This window comes from Pezoporus flaviventris, unplaced genomic scaffold, assembly GCF_033815535.1.
Source record: "Pezoporus flaviventris isolate CSIRO_AGI_PZ_B2104156 unplaced genomic scaffold, CSIRO_AGI_Pfla_v1 ptg000088l, whole genome shotgun sequence".
NCBI lineage: Eukaryota > Metazoa > Chordata > Aves > Psittaciformes > Psittacidae > Pezoporus > Pezoporus flaviventris.
In genome coordinates, this window is record NW_026892636.1 from 536,415 (window position 1) to 554,562 (window position 18,148).

The 18,148-nt window shown below is 54.6% G+C and overlaps 1 protein-coding gene across 1 annotated transcript in view; it reads right to left on the minus strand.

The window, feature by feature from the left end:
* The window catches only part of LOC133280764 (olfactory receptor 14C36-like), a 781,395-nt gene that overhangs the window by 434,286 nt on the left and 328,961 nt on the right, over nucleotides 1-18,148 (minus strand). The gene's annotated exons all lie outside the window — the stretch shown is intronic.

Consider the following 18,148-nt stretch of genomic DNA (forward strand, 5'->3'; position numbering starts at 1 on the left):
GGGGAAGCAGCAGCAGCTCCAGTACCAGGGTGCAGTGGGCAGAGCTCGAGACCCCGAGACCCCCTCTTTACCCCCATTACCCCCCGTTACCCCAAATTGCTCCCATTGCCCCATTACCGCCATTGCCCCCATATAAAGCCATGGAGCCAGCAGTGGGTGTGAACCTGCCCCTGCCCCATAGGGTTCTATAGGGGTCCATAGGGGTCCCATCGCCCCCCATCTCCCTCCTTTCCCCCCCCAGCCAACGCGCGCTCTGTTCTTGTCACCCTGCCCACTTCCACGGCAGCCAATCAGCACCTGGCTCCGCCCACTGCACCGCGGAGCCAATCAGAGTGCAGGGTGGGAGAGTAACCCCCTCAACTCCCCTCAGCTGACTCCGCCCCCTGTAACGGCCGCAGGCTGTTGAACAAGACCGGTCCCAACCCCGATCCCTGAGGGACCCCACTCGTTACCGGTCTCCAGCCGGACATTGAGCCATTGACCACAACTCTCTGTGTGCGGCCATCCAGCCAGTTCTTTATCCACCCAGTGGTCCGTCCATCAAATTGATGTCTCTCCAATTTAAGAGACAAGGATGTCGTGTGGGACAGTGTCGAACGCTTTGCACGAGTCCAGGTAGATGCCATCAACTGCTCTACCCCTGTCCATCAGTTCTGTAGCCCCATCATAGAAGGCCGCCAAATTGGCCAGGCAGGATTTCCCCTCAGTGAAGCCCTGCTGGCTGTCACCAAGCACCTTGTTGATTTTCATGTGCCTTAGCATGCCTTCCAGGAGAATCTGCTCCAAGCTTTTGCCAGGCACAGAGGTGAGACTGACTGCTCTGTCATTCCCCAGGTCATCCATTTTCCCCTTCTTGAAAATGGGGGTTATATTTCCCTTTTTCCAGTCATCGGGAACTTCACCTGACTTCCATGTTTTTTCAAATATGAAGACCAGTGGCTTAGCAACTTCATTCGCCCGCTCCTTCAGGACCTGTGCATGGATTTCATTAGGCCCCATGGACTTGTGCATGTTCAGGTTTTTAAGATGGTCTCGAGCCAGCTCCTCTCCTACAGTGGGCCCAAGGTCTTCATTCTCACAGTCCCTGCATCTGCCTTCCAAGACTTGGGTGGTGTGGTCAGAGCCTTTGCCAGTGAAGAGCGAGGCAAAGAAGTCATTCAGAACCTCAGCCTTCTCCAAATCCCGTGTAGCCAGTTCTCCCGAGAGCTTCCGGAAGGCGGCTATGTTGTCCCTAGTCTGTTTTTTATTTGCTACATACCTGAAGAATCCCTTCCTGTTATCCTTAACATCCCGAGCCTATCTGAATTCTAACTGGGTCTCAGCTTTCCTAACCTGGTCCCTAGCTTCCCGGAGAAATTCTTCCTCAGCTCCATCTAAACCTGCCCTGGTGCAGCTTGAGGCCATTTCCTCTTGTCCCATCCCTTGTTCCTTGGGAGCAGAGCCCAGCCCCTCCTGGCTCCATCCTCCTCTCAGGCAGTTGTAGGCAGCGATCAGGTCCCCCCCAGGTTCCTCAGCCCTTCCCTATCACATTTGTGCTCCAGGCCCTGCACCAGCTCCACTGCCCTTCTCTGGCCCCTCTCCAGCACCTCAATGTCTCTCTTGTAGTGAGGGGCCCAGAGGTGAACCCAGGATTCGAGGTGCGGCCTCAGCAGTGCTCAGTGCAGGGGCACAACCACTGCCCTGGCCCTGCTGCCGCACTGGTGCTGATCCAGGCCAGGATGCTGGTGGCGTCCTGGCTGCCTGAGCACAAGCTGCTCATGTTCAGCTCCATCAATCAGCACCCCCAGCTCTTTTCCCATGAGCAGTTTTCAGCCCCTCTTCCCCAAACCTGGAGCATTGCAGGGGGTTGTTGTGGCCCAAGCGCAGGACCCTGCACTTTGCCTTCTTGACCCTCAACAGATTGGCCACAGCCCGTGGATCCAGCCTGCCCAGATCCCTCTGCAGAGCTTCCTACCCTCCATCCCCCACCACACCTCCCTGGTCTTTTGGTGGGATATCCCAAATTAGGCAACCCCCACTCTGGGGCTGGCCCCCCCAACTCCCTGATACCAGGGATGGGGGAGCTGGGGTGCCCCATGGGGTGTGGTTTGGGGGCAACGAGGAGCAATTTGGGGCTGGGTGGCATTGGAGGGGGGAGCAGCTTTTCTGGGGTACCCCAGTTGGGGGCGGGTGTTTAGTGGGGCTCCTCCAGGTTTTTGGGTCCCTGGGTTCATCTGGGGGGGCCCGGGGTGATGGAAGGGTGTGGGTGACATTGTGCTGCCCCAGGCCCCCACTTGGGGGTTCTGCCTGCTTTTGTGCTGCTTCAGGGAAATTTGGGGTTACCCTAGGATTTAGGGGCAGCACGATTGCTTTGGGTGCCTCCAGGGCCCTTTGGGGTGCAGTGTGGTTTTGGTTTGCCCCTTTATTGGGGTGACCCTTTTGGGGATCCACCCCCTTAGGCCCACCTAATTCACTACTGAACCGAAAGCAATGTTGGGGTCCCCCCAGTGTGTTCGGGGCTCCAGAGCATCTTGATGGATCTCCAGGGCAGGTGTTGGGGGAACACCACTTTTCGGAACACACCTTTTTTAGCAAGTCTGTGCCACTGTGCTGAGCCGGGGCGGCTTTGGCGCTGTGGGCTTTGGGTTTGGGGGGATTTGGGGATTCAGGCTGGTCCACAAAACTCTTTGGGGTGGCTCATTTATTTGGGGGACTCCCTGTCTACCGAGACTGGGGGTGTCCATCAATCCCAGGGCAGCCGAATCTCATTGGATGCCCTAGGGAGCCCCATTGACAGAAGCGGGAGGAATTTGGGTGTTCAGAGGGATTTGAGGGTTCAAGGAACATTTTGAGGTTCAGGGGGGGATCCCCAAAATGTTCTGTAGGGGGCACATTATATTGGGAGATCCCCATGTACCTGGGTCCCAGGGCCCCCTCAGTCGCTTTTGAGTGAGCAACATTCCCCCAGCATGGAGATGTGTTGAGGGGAAGAATTTGGGGGTTCAGAGGGGATTTCGGCATTGGGGGAGATCCCCAAAGCTCCCCGGGGTGGTGCAGGGATTTGGGGAACAGCCAGTGTCCCAAAGCTAGGGGTTACATTTGACCCAGAGTACCCTGAGTCTTTAGTACCCCTGTTGGCCCATGGCAGTAAATGGAAGGGATTTGGGGTTCGGAAGGGAACTGGAGGTTTAGGGGGATTTGGAGGTTCATGGGAATGCACCCAAGCTCTGCAGGGGACAAATGGAGGCCTCAAACAGGGGCTACAGCCACCAGAGACCACCCCACAGATCACTGGGGCTTTGGGATGGCGGCAGCATCGTGCCCATGACCGCTGGGCACCCAGGGGTGCTCCGGGAGTCGCTGCAGGGGGACCAGCCTCTGCCCAGCCGGCTCGGGGAGGTCCCTCACGGGCTGCTCTTTCTCAGTGCCTTTGGTCCGGAGGTGGAGCATGCGAGGGGTCACAGCTCAACGTGGGCCATGGAACAGGGCGTCACGGCCACCTACGAGGAGTGGAGAGGGACCGACATTGGCACAGCAGAGAATCATGGAATCCCAGACTGGGCTGGAAGGGACCTTAAAGCTCACCCAGCTCCAACCCCCAAAGGCACGGGCAGGGACACCTTCCACTAGAGCAGCTTGCTCCACGGCCCTGTGTCTCTGTGCACTCCCAGGGCATCCTGGGGATACCCCTAGAGAATCCCAGAGAATGCCTGCAGCACCTCCAGAGCACCCCATGGACCCAGTCAGAGCTCCTGCATCACAATGACCTTGGGGACATGGAGACCACAGGGGTGGCTGATTCTGGAACTCCCCGTGTTCAGGTGTGTGAGGTCACAGAACCCCATGAAACTCTTCAGAGGAGGCACCGGGAGACAACAGCTGCAGCACGGAACACAGGCTACCGGTGGAGGAGGCAAGAGCAGCTCCTCTGGTGGTTCCCGTCTTGGTGTCTCAGAGCTTGTGCCGCCTGTGGACAGAGGAGCGTGGAAGGAGGTGGGTGGCGATGGCGATCTTGGGGTGCTGTAGGAGTTGCCAGAACACCTCAAGAGACTTCCCCAGAGTGGCTGCTTTGGACTCGGTGTGTGAGTTGGGCTGGCTGAGCCGGCAGCGGAGGGCTGCAGCTGCCGAGGGATGATCCTGGGATCTGCCCTCATTTCTTGTGGGGAAAACAAGGGCCTGTGGGGATGGGAGAAGGGGGAACGAATTTAACGTGACAGAGAGGGGAGATTGAGATGAGATCTTAGAAGTTGTTCCCTGTGAGGGTGGTGGGACAGTGGCACAGGGTGCCCAGAGAAGCTGTGGCTGCCCCATGGCTGGCAGTGTTCAAGACCAGGTTGAATGGAGCTTGGAGCAAGCTGCTCTAGTGGAAGTTGTCTCTGGCAGTGGCAGGGGTTGGAGCTGGAGGAGCTTTAAGGTCCCTCCCAGTCCAAACCATTGTGTGCTTCCGTGATATCCTCAAGTCCCCTGGGGGGAAGTGAGTGAACAAGCTGTCTGGCTGGGTTTAAACCAGGACAGCAAGGCAAGGCAAGGCAAGGCAAGGCAAGGCCAGGCAAGACAGTCGAGACCAGGCCAGGAGAGGCAAGGCAAGACAAGGCAAGGGAAGGCAAGGCCCATGAAGGGAAGGCCAGGCCAGGTCAGGCAAGGAAAGGAAAGGCCAGTTAAGGCAAGGTAAGGCTAGGCAAGGCAAGGCTAGTCCAGGTCTAGACAGGCCATGTAAGGCCAGGTAAGGCCAGGTAAGGAAAGGCCAGGCAAGGCCAAGCAGGTCAGGGAAAGGCCAGGCCAGGCCAGGCTAATAAAGGCAATGCAAGGCCAGAAAATCACAGGGAAGGCAAGGCCAGGCCAGGCCATGCCATGCCAGCCGAGGCGAGGCAAGGCAAGGCAAGGCCACTCCAGTACAGGCAATGCTAGGCCAGGTAAGGCAGGGTAAAGCGATGCAAAGCACGGCCAGTCAAGGGCAGGCAACCCAAGGCCAGGTTAGGCCAGGTAAGGCAAAGCAAGGCCAGGCCAGGCCAGGCCAGGCCAGGCAAGGCAAGGGAAGACAAGACAAGGCAAGGCCAGGTCAGGCCAGGCCAAGCCATGCAAGGGAAGACCAGACCAGGCCAGGAAAGGCAAGGCCAAGCAAGGCAAGGCCAGTCCAGGACTGGCCAGTCCATGCAAGGCCAGGGAAAGGCCAGGTAAGGCCAGGTAAGGCAGGGCAAGGCAAGGCAAGGCAAGGCAAGGCAGGGCAGGGCAGGGCAAGGCAAGGCAAGGAAGGCAAGGCAAGGCAAGGCAAGGCAGGGCAGGGCAGGGCAAGGCAAGGCAAGGCCAGAAAAAGCAAGGCAAGAAAATGAAAGGCCAGGCAAGCCAGGCGCTGCCAGGCCACACCAGGCAATGCAAGGCCAGGCCAGGCCAGGCCAGGCAAAGTAAGGGAAGGAAAGGGCAGGCTAGGCAATGTAAGACTAGAGAAGAAAAAACCAGACAAGGCAAGGTAAGGCTAGGCAAGGCAAGACCAGTCCAGGACTTGCCAGTCCATGCAAGGCCGGGTAAGGCTAGGTAAGGCCAGGGAAGGCCAGGTAAGGCTAGGTAAGGCCAGGGAAGGCCAGGTCAGGTGTTGCAGAATGGCTCCAAGAGCAAGGCCATGCATCCTTAGAGGCCTTGTGCGAGCAAAGGAAAGTGTAGGCCTCACAGGTAACCGGAAACCAGACGTGGGAGGAGAATGTAAAGGAAACCATGTAGAACTAACCAATACTGTTGTGACTAGTAGGCGTGGCTAGCACCACACGGATATAAGCGATGTGCGCCACGACTAAAGTAGAAGCTTGCTTATCACCCATATTGGGTTGGCGTGTCTTGCTTCTCCTCGCCGCTAACAGCCTTACTTTCTCTAGCCTTGCCTCGCCTTGCCTTGGTTGCCTGGCCTGTCCTTCCCTAGCCTTCCCTTGCCTTGTCTGGCATTGCCTTGCCTTGCCTGGCCTGGCCTGGCCTGGCCTGGCCTGGTTTTATATGAACTGGGCAGGCCTGGTTGGTCTGGCCTTGCCTGGCCTTACCTGGCATTGCATTGACTGTCCTGGACTTGCCTTGTATTACCTTGCCTTGCCTTGCCTTGACTAGCCTTGCATTGCCTTGCATTGACTTGACTTGCCTTGCCTTGCCTAGCCTTACCTTGCCTTGCATGGCCTTGCCTTGCCTTCCCTTGCCTGGCCTGGCCTTGACATCATGGCCTTGCCTTGCCTGGCCTTGCCTGGCCTTCCCTTTCCTTGAATTGCCTAGCCTTGCCTTGCCTGGCATTGCATTACCTGGCCTTTCATTCCCTGTCCTGTTCTTGCCTTGCCTTGCCTTGCCTTGCTTTGCCTTACCAGGCCTTACCTGGCCTTGCATTGCCTGTCCTGGACTGCCCTCGCCTTGCCTTGCCTTCCTTTGCCTGGCCTTGCCTTGCCTTGCCTTGCTTTTCTTCGCCTTGCCGTGTCTTGCCTGGCCTGGCCTGGCCTTGCCTCGCCTTGTTTTAACTTGCCTTGCCTTGTATTGCCTTGCTTGCCTAGTCTTGCCTAGCCTTAGCTGGCCTTCCATTGCCTGTCCTGGACTTGCTATGCCTTGCACTCCCTTGCCTTGCCTAGCCTTGCCTTGCTTTGAATTGCTTTGACTGGCCTGGCCTGGCTTGGCGTTGCCTTGCCTAGCCTTGCCTGGCCTGGCCTGGCCTGGCCTTGCCTTCCCTGTCCTTTCCTGTCCTTGCATTGCCTTGATTGGCAAGGCCTGGCCTCTCCTGGTCTGGACTTGCCTAGCCTGGCCTGGCCTGGCCTTGACCTGCTTGGCCTTGCCTGGCCATGCCTTGCCGGGCCATGCCTGGTATAGCCTGACCAAGACTGGCATGGCCTGGCCTTGCCTTTCCTTGCCTAGCCTTGCCTTGCATGGCCTAGCCGGGCCTAGCCTTGCCCTGGCTGGCCTTGATTGGGCTGACCTTACCTGCCCTTGCCTGGCCTTACCTGTCCTGGCCTTGCCTTACCTGCCCTTACCTGTCCTGCACTGCTACTACTGTATGGGCCTTGCCTTGCCTTGCCTTGCCTTACCTTGCCTTACATGGTCTTTACCTGGCCTTGCATGGACTGGCCAGTCCTGGACTGGCCTTGCCTTGCCTAGCCTTCCCTTGCCTTGCCTAGCCTTGCCTTGTCTTCCCTTGCCTTGCCTTGCTTGCCTTCCTTGGCCTTGCCTGACCTGGCCTTACCTGGCCTTACCTTGCCCTGCATGGACTGGGCAGTCTTGTACTGGCCTTGCCTTGCCTGGCCTGATCTGGACTTCCCTTGCATAGCTTGGCCTGACCTTACCTTCACTTGCCTTTCCTTGCATTCCCTTGCTTTGCCTTGCACTGACTTGCCTTGCCTGCCCTTGCCTTGCCTGGCCTGGCCTTGCCTTCCCTTGCCTTGCCTTGCCTTGTCTTGCCTTGCCTTGCCTTGTCTTGCCTTGCCTTGCCTGGCCTTTCCTTGCCTTGACTTACCTGCCCTAATCTGGCCTTGCCTTGCCTGGCCTGGCCTGGCCGTGCCTTGCATTCCCTTACCTGGCCTTACCTGGCCTAGCATCGCCTGTCCTGTGGTCTCCTTGCCTTGCCTTGCCTTCCCTTGCTAGACGTGCCTTGCCTTTCCTTTCCTTGCCAGCCGTGCCTTGCCTTGCCTTTCCTTTCCTTGCCAGCCGGGCCTTGCCTTGCCTTGCCTTGCCTTGGCTGGCCTTGCCTTGCCTGTCCTTGCTTTGCCGTACCAGGCCTTACCTGGCCTTGCATTGCCTGTCCTGGACTGCCCTTGCCTTCCTTTGCCTGGCCTTGCCTTGCCTTGACTTGTCTTGCTTGCCTTGTCAGGCCTGGCCTGGTCTGCCCTTGCCTTGCCTGACCTGGCATTGCCTCTGTTGGCCTTCCCTTGCCTTGTTTTAAATTGCCTTGTATTGCCTGGCCTTGCCTTGCCTTGCCTAGCCTTGCCTGGCTTTCAATTGCCTTGCCTGGCCTAGCCTGGCCTGGCCTTGCCCTGGCTGGCCTTGATTAGCCTGAGCTTGTTTGCCCTTGCCTGGCCTTGGCTGGCCAGGCCTTGCCTTACTTGGCTTTACCTGTCCTGGGCTTGCCTTACATGGCCTTACCTGTCCTGAATTGCAACTACTGTATGGGCCTTGCCTTGCCTTACCTTGCCTTACATGGCCTTTACCTGGCCTTGCATGGACTGGCCAGTCCTGGACTGGCCTTGCCTTGCCTAGACTTACCTTGCCGTGCCTGGCCTTCCCTTGCCTTGCCTGGCCTGGCCGGGCCATGCCTTCATAGCCTGGCCTTGCCTTGCCTTGCATTGACTTGTCTTGCCTTGCCTTTCCTGTTTTTTTTTTTTTTGCCTTGCCTTACCTGCCCTTGCCTTGCCTTGCCTTGTCTTGCCTTGTCTGGCTTTACCTGGCCTTGCCTTGCCTGTCCTGGACTGGCCTTGCCTTGCCTTGCTTTGCTTTGCCTTGCTTTTCTTGGGCTTGCCTGGCCTGGTCTGGCCTGGTTTGTACTTGCCTTGTACTGCCTTGCCTTGCCTGGCCTTGCATTGCCCTGATTTTGTATGACCTGGCCCAGCCTGGCCTTACCAGGCCTTCCATTGCCTGTCCTGGACTTGCTTTACCTTGTGTTGCCTTGTCTAGCCTTGCCTTGCCTTGCCTTGCCTTCCCTAGCCTTACCTTGCCTGGCCAGGCCTTGCCTGGACTTGCCTTGCCTTGCCTGGCATTGCTTCTCCTGGCCATACCTTGCCTTGTCTGGCCAAGCCTTTCTTTGCCTTCCTTTGTATTGCATTGCCTTGCCTGGCCTTCCCTGGCCTGGCCTGGTTGTATATGAACTGGGCAGGCCTGGTTGGTCTGGCCTTGCCTGGCCTTACCTGGCCTTGCATTCACTGTCCTGGACTTGCCTTGCATTGACTTGCCTTGCCTTGCCTTGCCTACCCTTACCTTGCCTTGCATGGTCCTGACTTGCATTGCCTTGCTTTGCCTTGCCTTGCCCTGCTGCCCTTCTCTGGCCTTGCCTGACCTGGCCTTACCTGGTCTGGCCTGGCCTTACCTGGCCTTGCATATACTGTCCAGTCCTGACTGGCCTTGCCTTGCCTTGCTGGCCTTTCCTTTCCTTGCCTGACCTGGCCTTACATGGCCTTACCTGCCTTGCCTCGCCTTCCCTGACCTTGCATGCACTGGCCAGGCCTGGACTGGCCTTGCCTTGCCTAGCCTTACCTTGCCTTGCATGGTATTGCCTTGCCGGGCCTGGCCTTGCCGGGCCTGGCCTTGCCTAGCCTTGCCTTGCCTTGCCTGTCCTGACCTTGCCTTCATGGCCTGGCCTGGCTTGGGCTTACCTTGCCTTACCTGGCCTTGCCTGGCCTTGCCTTAACCTGTATTGCCTTGACTTTTTTGCCTTGCTTTGCCCTGCCTTGCCTAGCCTTGCCTGGCGTGGCCTTGCCTGGCCTGAACTTGCCTTGCCTTGCCTTGTCTTGCCTGGCCTTGCCAAGCCTGGCCAGGTTTGGCCTGGCCTGGCCTTGCCTTCCGTGTCCTTTCCTGGCCTTGCCTTGTCTTGATTGGCCCGGTCTGGCCTTGCCTTCCCTTTCCTTGCCTTAGCTTGCCTTTCTTTGCCTGGCCTTTCCTTGCCTTGCCTTACCTGGCCTTACCAGGCCTTGCATTGCCTGTCCTGGACTTGTATTGCCTTGCATTAACTTACCTGGCCTTACCTGGCCTAGCATTGCCTGTCGTGGACTTGCCTTGCCTTGCATTGCATTGCCTTGCCTAGCCTTGCCTTGCTTTGAATTGCCTAGCCTGCCCTTGCCTTGCCTTGCCTTGCCTTGCCTTGCCTTGCCTTGCCTGGCCTGGCCTTCCCTGGCCTTCCCTGGCCTTCCCTGGCCTGGCCTGGCCTGGCCTTGCCTTGCCTTGCCTGGCCTTGCCTTGCCTTGCCTGGCCTGGCCTGGCCTTGCCTTGCCTTGCCTTGCCTTGCCTTGCCTTGCCTTGCCTGGCCTTGCCTTGCCTTGCCTGGCCTGGCCTGGCCTTGCCTTGCCTTGCCTTGCCTTGCTTGGCCTTGCCTTGCCTTGCCTTTCTGTGCCTAGCCTTTCCTTGCATGGACTAGCCTGGACTGGCCTTGCCATGGCTGGCCTTGATTGGCCTGAGCTTGCCTGCCCTTGCCTGGCCTAGCCTTCTTTGACTTGCCTTGCCTGGCCTTTCCTGTCCCTTCCTGGCCTTGCCTGGTCTACCCTTGCCTTTCCTGGCATTGACTGGCCTTGCCTTGCCTGGCCTTGCCTGGACTGTCCTGGATTTGCACTGCCTGTCCTGGACTTGCCTTGCCTTGCATTGCCTGTCATTTCCTTGCCTTGCCTGGCCTTGCCTGGCCTTGACTTTACTTTACTTCACTTGCCTGGCCTGGCCTGGCCTGGCCTGGCCTGGCCTGGCCTTGCCTTGCCTGGCCTTGCCTGGCCAGTGCTGGACAGGCCTTCCCTTGCCTAGCCTTACCTTGGCTTGCCTGGCCTTGCCTTGCCTTGCCTGGCCAGGCCTGGCCTTGCCCTTATGGCCTGCCCTGGACTTGGCTTAGCTGGCCTTACATCGTCTTGCATTGCCTGTCTTGGACTGTCCTTGTCTTGCCTTGCCTTGCCTTGCCTTTCCTGGCCTGGCCTGGCCTGGCCTTGCCTGGGCTGCCCTCATTTTGTATGACCTGGCCTGGCCTGGCCTGGCCTTTCCTGGGAAGGCTTTGTCTTACCAGGCCTTCCATTGCCTGTCCTGGACATGCCTTACCTTGCCTTTCCTCGCCTTGTGTAGCCTTGCCTTGCCTTGTCTTGCCTGGCCTGGCCTGACCTTGTCTTTGCTTGCCTTGCCTTGACTGGCCTTGCCTGGCCTAGTCTTGCTTTGCGTTGCCTTGCATTACCTTCCCTTGCCTTGCCTTGCTTTGCCTTGCCTTGCCTTGGCTGGCCTTGCCTGGCGTGCCCTGGTTTTGTATAACCTGGCCTGGCCTTTCCTAGCCTGGCCTTGCCTTGCATTACCAGGCCTTCCATTGCCTGTTGTGGACTTGCCTTACCTTGTCCTGCCTTGCATTGCCTTCCCTGGCCTTGGCAGGCCTTGCCTGGTTTGGCCTTGCCTTGCCTGGCCTTGCATTGCCTGTCATGGCCTGGCCTGACCTGGCCTTGCCTTCCCTTCCCTTGACTTGCATTGCACTGAATTGCCTGTCCTGTCCTGTCCTGCCTAGGCCTGGCCTTGCCATGCCTTGCCTGGCCAGCCCTTGCCTGGACTGGCCTGCCCTGGCCTGGCCTTGCCGTGCCTTGGCTGGCCAGGCCTTGCCTAGATTGGCCTGGCCTGACCTTGTCTTGCCTGGCAATCCCTGGTCTGCCCTTACATCTCCCTGCCTGCCCTGGCCTGGCCTGCCCTGAGATTGCCTGTCCTGCCGTGCCTGACCTGGCCTGGCCTTGTCTTTCCTGACCTTCTCTGGTCTCATCTGGCCTGGCCTTTTCTTACCTGGCCTTTTATTGCCTGGTCTGGCCTGGCCTTCCCTGCTCTTGTCTAGCCTTGCCTGGCCTGGCTTTTCCTGGCATGTCATAGCCTGGCCTTTCCTTACCTGGCCTTGCATTGCCTGGCATGCCTTGGCATGGCCTGGCCTTGCATTCCCTTCCCCTCCCTTGCCTTGCTCTGAATTGGATTGCCTGGCCTGGACTCACCTGGCCTTGTCCTTGAATTACCTGGAATTACCTGGCCTGGCATTGCCTGTCTTGGTCTTGCCTTTCATTGCCTTGTCTTGCCTTGCCTGGCCTTGCCATGACTTGCCTTGCCTTGCCAGGCCTGGCCTGGCTTTCCTAGCCTTGCGTTGCCTTACCTTCCCTTGCCTTGACTTGCACTGACTTGCCTTGCCTGGCCTGGCCTGGCCTGGCTTTGCCTTGTCTTGCCTTGCCTTGCCTGGCCTTGCATTGCCTGGCCTTGCCTAGCGTTGATTGGCCTGGCCTTGCCTGGCATTCCCTACCCTATCCTTTCCTTGCCTTGCCTTGCCTTGTCTTACTTTGCCTTGCCTAGCCTTCCCTTGCATTGCCTTGGCTTGCCTTACCTGGCCTTAGCTTGCCTTGCCTGGCCTGACCTTGCCTGGCCTGGACTTGCCTTGCCTTGCCTTGATTGTCCTGGCCTGGCCTGGCCTTGACTTGCCTGGCCTGGCCTGGCCTTCATTTGCCTTACCTTTCCTTGCCTTGCCTTTATTGGCCTGAGCTGGCCTGGCCTGGCCTTGCCAGGCTGTCACTGGCTTTGCCTGGCCTGGCCTTGCCTTGCATTGTCTTGCTTTGCTTGTCCTGGTCTGGATTTGGCTTGCATGGCTTGGCCTGGCCTTGCCTTGCCTAGCCATGCCTTGCCTTGACTTGCACTGACTTGCCCTGCCTTTGCTTTCCTTCTCTGGCCTAGCCTGGCCTGGCATGGCCTGGCCTTGCTTGGCCTTGCTTTGCTTTGCCTTGCCTTGTCTTTAATGGCCTTGCCTGGCCTTGCCTGGCCTGGCCTTACCAAGCCTTCCCTTGCCTGTCCTGGCCTTATATTACTTGGCATTGCCTTGCCTGGCCTGGCCTTATATTACTTGGCATTGCCTTGCCTGGCCTGGCCTAAGTTTGCCTTGCCTTGCCTTGCCTTGCCTGGCTTGGCCTTGCCTTGCCTTGCCTTGCCTAGCCTTACCTTGCCTGGCCTTGCGTGGCCTGGCCTGGCCTGGCCTGGCCTGCCCTGGCCCTGCCTACATGGCCTGTCCTGGCCTTGGCTTACCTTTCCTTGCCTTGCCTGTCCTTTCATGGCTTGCCTTTCCTTGCCTGGCCATGCCTCACCTGGCCTGGTCTTGCCTTGCCTTGCCTTGTATTACTTTGCCTTGCCGGGATTTGCCTGGCCTGCCCTGGTTTTGTATGACCTGAACTGGCCTGGCCTGGACTTTCCTGGACTTTCCAAGCCTACCCTTGCTGGTCCTGGACTTGCCTAAACTTGCCTTGCCTTGCCTTGTGTAGTCTTGCCTTGTCAATCCTTGCCTTGCCTTGACTTGCCTGGCCTGGCCTGCCCTTGCCTTGCCTTGCATTGCCTTGCTTTGCCTTGTCTTGACTTGATTGTCTGGCCTGTCCTTCCCTTCCCTTCCCTTCCCTTCCCTTCCCTTCCCTTCCCTTCCCTTCCCTTCCCTTCCCTTCCCTTCCCTTCCCTTCCCTTCCCTTCCCTTCCCTTCCCTTCCCTTCCCTTCCCTAGCGTAGCCTAGCCTTGCCTTGCCTTGCCTTGCCTTGCCTTGCCTTGCCTTGCCTTGCCTTGCCTTGCCTTGCCTTGCCTGGCCCTGCCTTGCCTGGCCCTGCCTTCATGGCCTGGCCTGGCCTTGGCTTACCTGGCCTTACCAGGCCTTGCATTTCCTGTCCTGGACAGGCCTTGCCTTGCCTAGCCTTTCCTTGCCTTGCCTGGCCTGGCCTGGCCTTGCCTTCCCTGGCCTGGCCTTGCCTTGCCTTGCCTTCCCTGGCCTTCCCTGGCCTTGCATTGCCTGTCCTGGGACTTGCCTTGGACTGACTTGCCTTGACTGGCCTCCCCTGGCCTGGCCTTTCCTTGCCTTGCCTTACCTGGCCTTCCGTTGACTGTCCTGGACTGGCCTTGCCTTGCCTTGCAGTGCATTACCTGGCCTAGCATTGCCTGTCCTGGAGAGGCCTTGCATTGCCTTGCCTTGCATTGCCTTACTTACCAGGCCTTACCTGGCCTTGCATTACCTGTCCTAGACTGTCCTTGCCTTACCTTGCAATGGTCCAAACCCAAATCAATCTATTACAAACAGGTTCTTTCATCAGTTTTGGGGCTCTTTTGGCCTGGTTTTCAGGGTGCTTTGGGCTGCTTTGGGTAGTTTGGGCTCTTTTAGGGGTGTTTTGGGGTGATTCGTGGTGTTTTGAGGGCGTTTAGGATTGTTTCAGGTTGTTTTGGGGGTGTTAAACTGTTGTGGAGGGGGTTTGGGCTGGTTTTGTTTTTTTTTGAGCTGTTTCAGGGATGTTTTGGGGTGTTTTGGGGCTGGGTTTGGGGTGTTTCAGACTGCTTTGTGGGTGTTTTGGAGTGTTCTGCGGTGTTTAGAGCTAGTTTGGGGGTATTTTGGGCTGGTTTGGGTGTATTTTATGGGCTGTTTTGAGCTGCTTTTGGGGTACTTTAGGCTGGTTTGGGCTGGTTTTGGGGTATTTGGGGCTGGTTTGGGCTTGTTTAGGGGTATTTTGAGCTGGTTTGGGGGTATTTTACCTGTTTTGGGCTGGTTTTTGGGTATTTTGGGCTGGTTTGGGCTGGTTTGGGAGTATTTTGGCTGTTTTGGGCTGTTTTGGGGGATTTTGGGCTGGTTTTGGGGTATTTTAGGCTGGTTTGGGCTGGTTTTGGGGGGCTGAAGTGCCACCCCCCCCAGTGCAAAGGGCCATGTCCCTATACTCCCTCACGGAGCTGGTGCTGAACCCCGACTCCCCCCTACCCCTGGAGAGGCTGCGGAGGGGCACCCCCCATCAGGTACAGGGACCCCCCCCCTATGTCCCCCTTGTATGTGGGGCTGGGACCCCCACATGTGGGTCTGGAGAGGAGAGGAGAGGAGAGGAGAGGAGAGGAGAGGAGAGGAGAGGAGAGGAGAGGAGAGGAGAGGAGAGGAGAGGAGAGAAGAGAAGAGAAGAGAAGAGAAGAGAAGAGAAGAGAAGAGAAGAGAAGAGAAGAGAAGAGAAGAGAAGAGAAGAGAAGAGAAGAGAAGAGAAGAGAAGAGAAGAGAAGAGAAGAGAAGAGAAGAGAAGAGAAGAGAAGAGAAGAGAAGAGAAGAGAAGAGAAGAGAAAGGAAGGGATGAGGAGGATGAAATGAAATTCAATGAGATTACATCAGATGAACATGAAATGAAATAAAATAAAAAGAAAAGAAAGGAAAATGAAATTATATGATATGATACAAAATGGTATATTTTTGGAGGGGATACGAGATGAGACAAGATGAGGTGATGTGAGATTCAATGAGGTGAGAGAAGTTGAGATGTGATGCAATTCGATGCGATGTGATGAGATCAGATGAGAGGAGAGGAGAAGGATGAAATGAAATGAAATGGAAATGAAACTATATCATACAATATAATATGATATGAAATGATATATTTTCAGAGAGGAGAAGAGAGGAGATGAATGAGATGAAATGGGAGGATGCAGGATGAGACAAGTTTAGAGGAGTTGAGATGAGATGAAATGAGAAGGAAGAAATGACGCGAACTGATATGATGCTATAACATAACATGATTTGATATAGCGTGAGAAGACATGATGTGAATGGAAAGGAAATGGAAATGGAAATTAAATCAAAGTAAATTAAAGTAAATTATGATATAACGTAAAATGATACGACATGAAAGGTAAATGAAATGAAATAAAATGATACGATGGTTATTATATGATAGATTATGACATGATATATATGATATATAATTTGATATGGCATTACATGATACAATTTTTCGGAGAGGACAGGAGGAAAGAAAATGAGAAGGAGGAGAAATGAAAACAAATGCAATGAAATGGAAATGAAATGAAATAAAATTATATGATCTGATATGACGCCGTAACATGATGTAACATGGTATAACACGACAAAACATAATATGTAACGTGATATGATACGAGATATGCAATGAGATGAGGAGGATGAAATAAAATTAAACAAAATGACATCAAATGGACATGAAATGAAATGAAAGGAAATGAAATGAAATGACATTTAATTAAATTATATGGTACGGAACGGTACGACACGGTACGACACGGTACAAAACGGTAGAGCATGGTACGGCATGGCGCGGCACAGTACGGTACAGAATAGCACTGTATGGCACAAAATGACATCAACTGGACATCAACTGGACATGAAATGAACTGAACTGAACTGAAATGAAATGAAATGGTACGGCACGGTACGAAATGGTAGGGCAGGGTACGGTACGCAACAGTACGGCACGGTACGGCACAAAATGAAATGAAAAGAAATGAAAGGAAAGGAAATTACATATAATTAAATTATATGGTACGGTACGGAACGGTACGACACGGTACGAAACGGTAGGGCATGGTAAAGTATAGCGCGGCACGGTACGGCACAGTACAGTACGCAACGGTACGGCGCCGTACGGCACAAAATGACATCAAATGGACATGAAATGAAATGAAATGAAATGAAAGGAAAGGAAATTACATATAATTAAATTATATGGTACGGTACGGTACAGAACGGCACGGAACGGTACGGCACGGTACGAAATGGTAGGGCATGGTACGGTATAGCGCAGCACAGTACGGCACAGTACGGTACAGAATGGCACTGTATGGCACAAAATGACATCAAATGGACATGAAATGAAATGAAATGAAATGAAATGAAATGTCATGGTACAGTATGGCACGGAACGGTACGGCACTGTATGAAACGGTAGGGCTGGGTACGGAATGGTGCGGCACAGTAGGGCACGGTGCGGTACGTAACGGTACGGCACCGTACAACACAAAATGGCATCAAATGAAATGAAATGAAATGAAATGAAATGAAATGAAATGAAATGAAATTACATATAATTAAATTATATGGTATGGTATGGTACGGAACGGTACAGCATGGTACGAAATGGTAGGGCATGGTACAGTATCACGCAGCACGGTACGGCACAGTACAGTACGCAACGGTACGGCATGAAATGAAATGAAATGAAATGACATGGTACGGTACAGCACGGAACGGTTCGGCACCGTATAGCACAAAATGACATCAAATGGACATGAAATGAAATGAAATGAAATGAAATGAAATTACATATAATTAAATTATATGGTATGGTAAGGTACGGAACGGTACAGCATGGTACAAAACGGTAGGGCATGGTACCGTATCGCATGGCATGGTACGGCACAGTACAGTACGCAACGGTACGGCATGAAATGAAATGAAATTAAATGACATGTTACGGTACGGCACGGAACAGTACGGCACAGTATGAAACAGTATGGCATGGTATGGTATCGCACGGCACGGAACGGCACAGTACACTACGCAACGGTACTGCACCGTACGGCACAAATTTACATCAAATGGACATGAAATGAAATGAAATGAAATGAAATGAAAGGAAAGGAAATTACATATAATTAAATTATATATTACGGTACGGTACGGAACGGTACGACACGGTACGAAACAGTAAGGCATGGTGCAGTATGGCGCGGCACGGTACGGCGCAGTACAGTACGCAACGGTACGGCACCGTACGGCACAAAATGACATCAGATGGACATGAAATGAAATGAAATGAAAGAAAAGGAAAGGAAATTACATGTAATTAAATTATATGGTATGGTACGGTACGGAACGGTACGACACAGTACGAAACAGTAGGGCATGGTGAAGTATGGCGCGGCACGGTACAGCACAGTACAGTACACAACGTTACGGCACCGTACGGCACAAAATGACATCAAATGGACATGAAATGAAATGAAATGAAATGAAATGACATGGTACGGTACGGCATGGAACGGTACGGCACGGTACAAAACGGTAGGGCAGGGTACGGTATCGCGCGGCACGGAACAGCACAGTACGGTATGCAACGGTACGGCACCGTACGGCACAAAATGACATCAAATGGAAAGGAAATGAAATTACAAATAATTAAATTATATGGTGCGGTACAGTACAGACCGGCACAACACGATACAAAACGGTAGGGCATGGTACGGCATGGCGCGGCACAGTACGGCACAATACGGTACAGAACGGCACTGTATGGCACAAAATGACATCAAATGGACATGAAATGAAATGAAATGAAATGAAATGAAATGAAATGAAATGAAATGAAATGAAATGTCATGGTACAGTATGGCACGGAACGGTACGGCACTGTATGAAACGGTAGGGCAGGGTGCGGAATGGTGCGGCACAGTAGGGCACGGTACGGTACGTAACGGTACGGCACCGTACAACACAAAATGGCATCAAATGGAAATGAAATGAAACGAAATGAAAGGAAAGGAAATGAAATTGCATATAATTAAATGATATGGTAAGGTACCGTACGGAACGGTATGGCACGGTACGAAATGGTAGGGCATGGTACGGTATCGCGCGGCACGGTACGGCACAGTACACTACGGAACAGTACGGCACAAAATGACATCAAATGGAAATGAAATGAAATTAAATAAAATGAAATGAAATGAA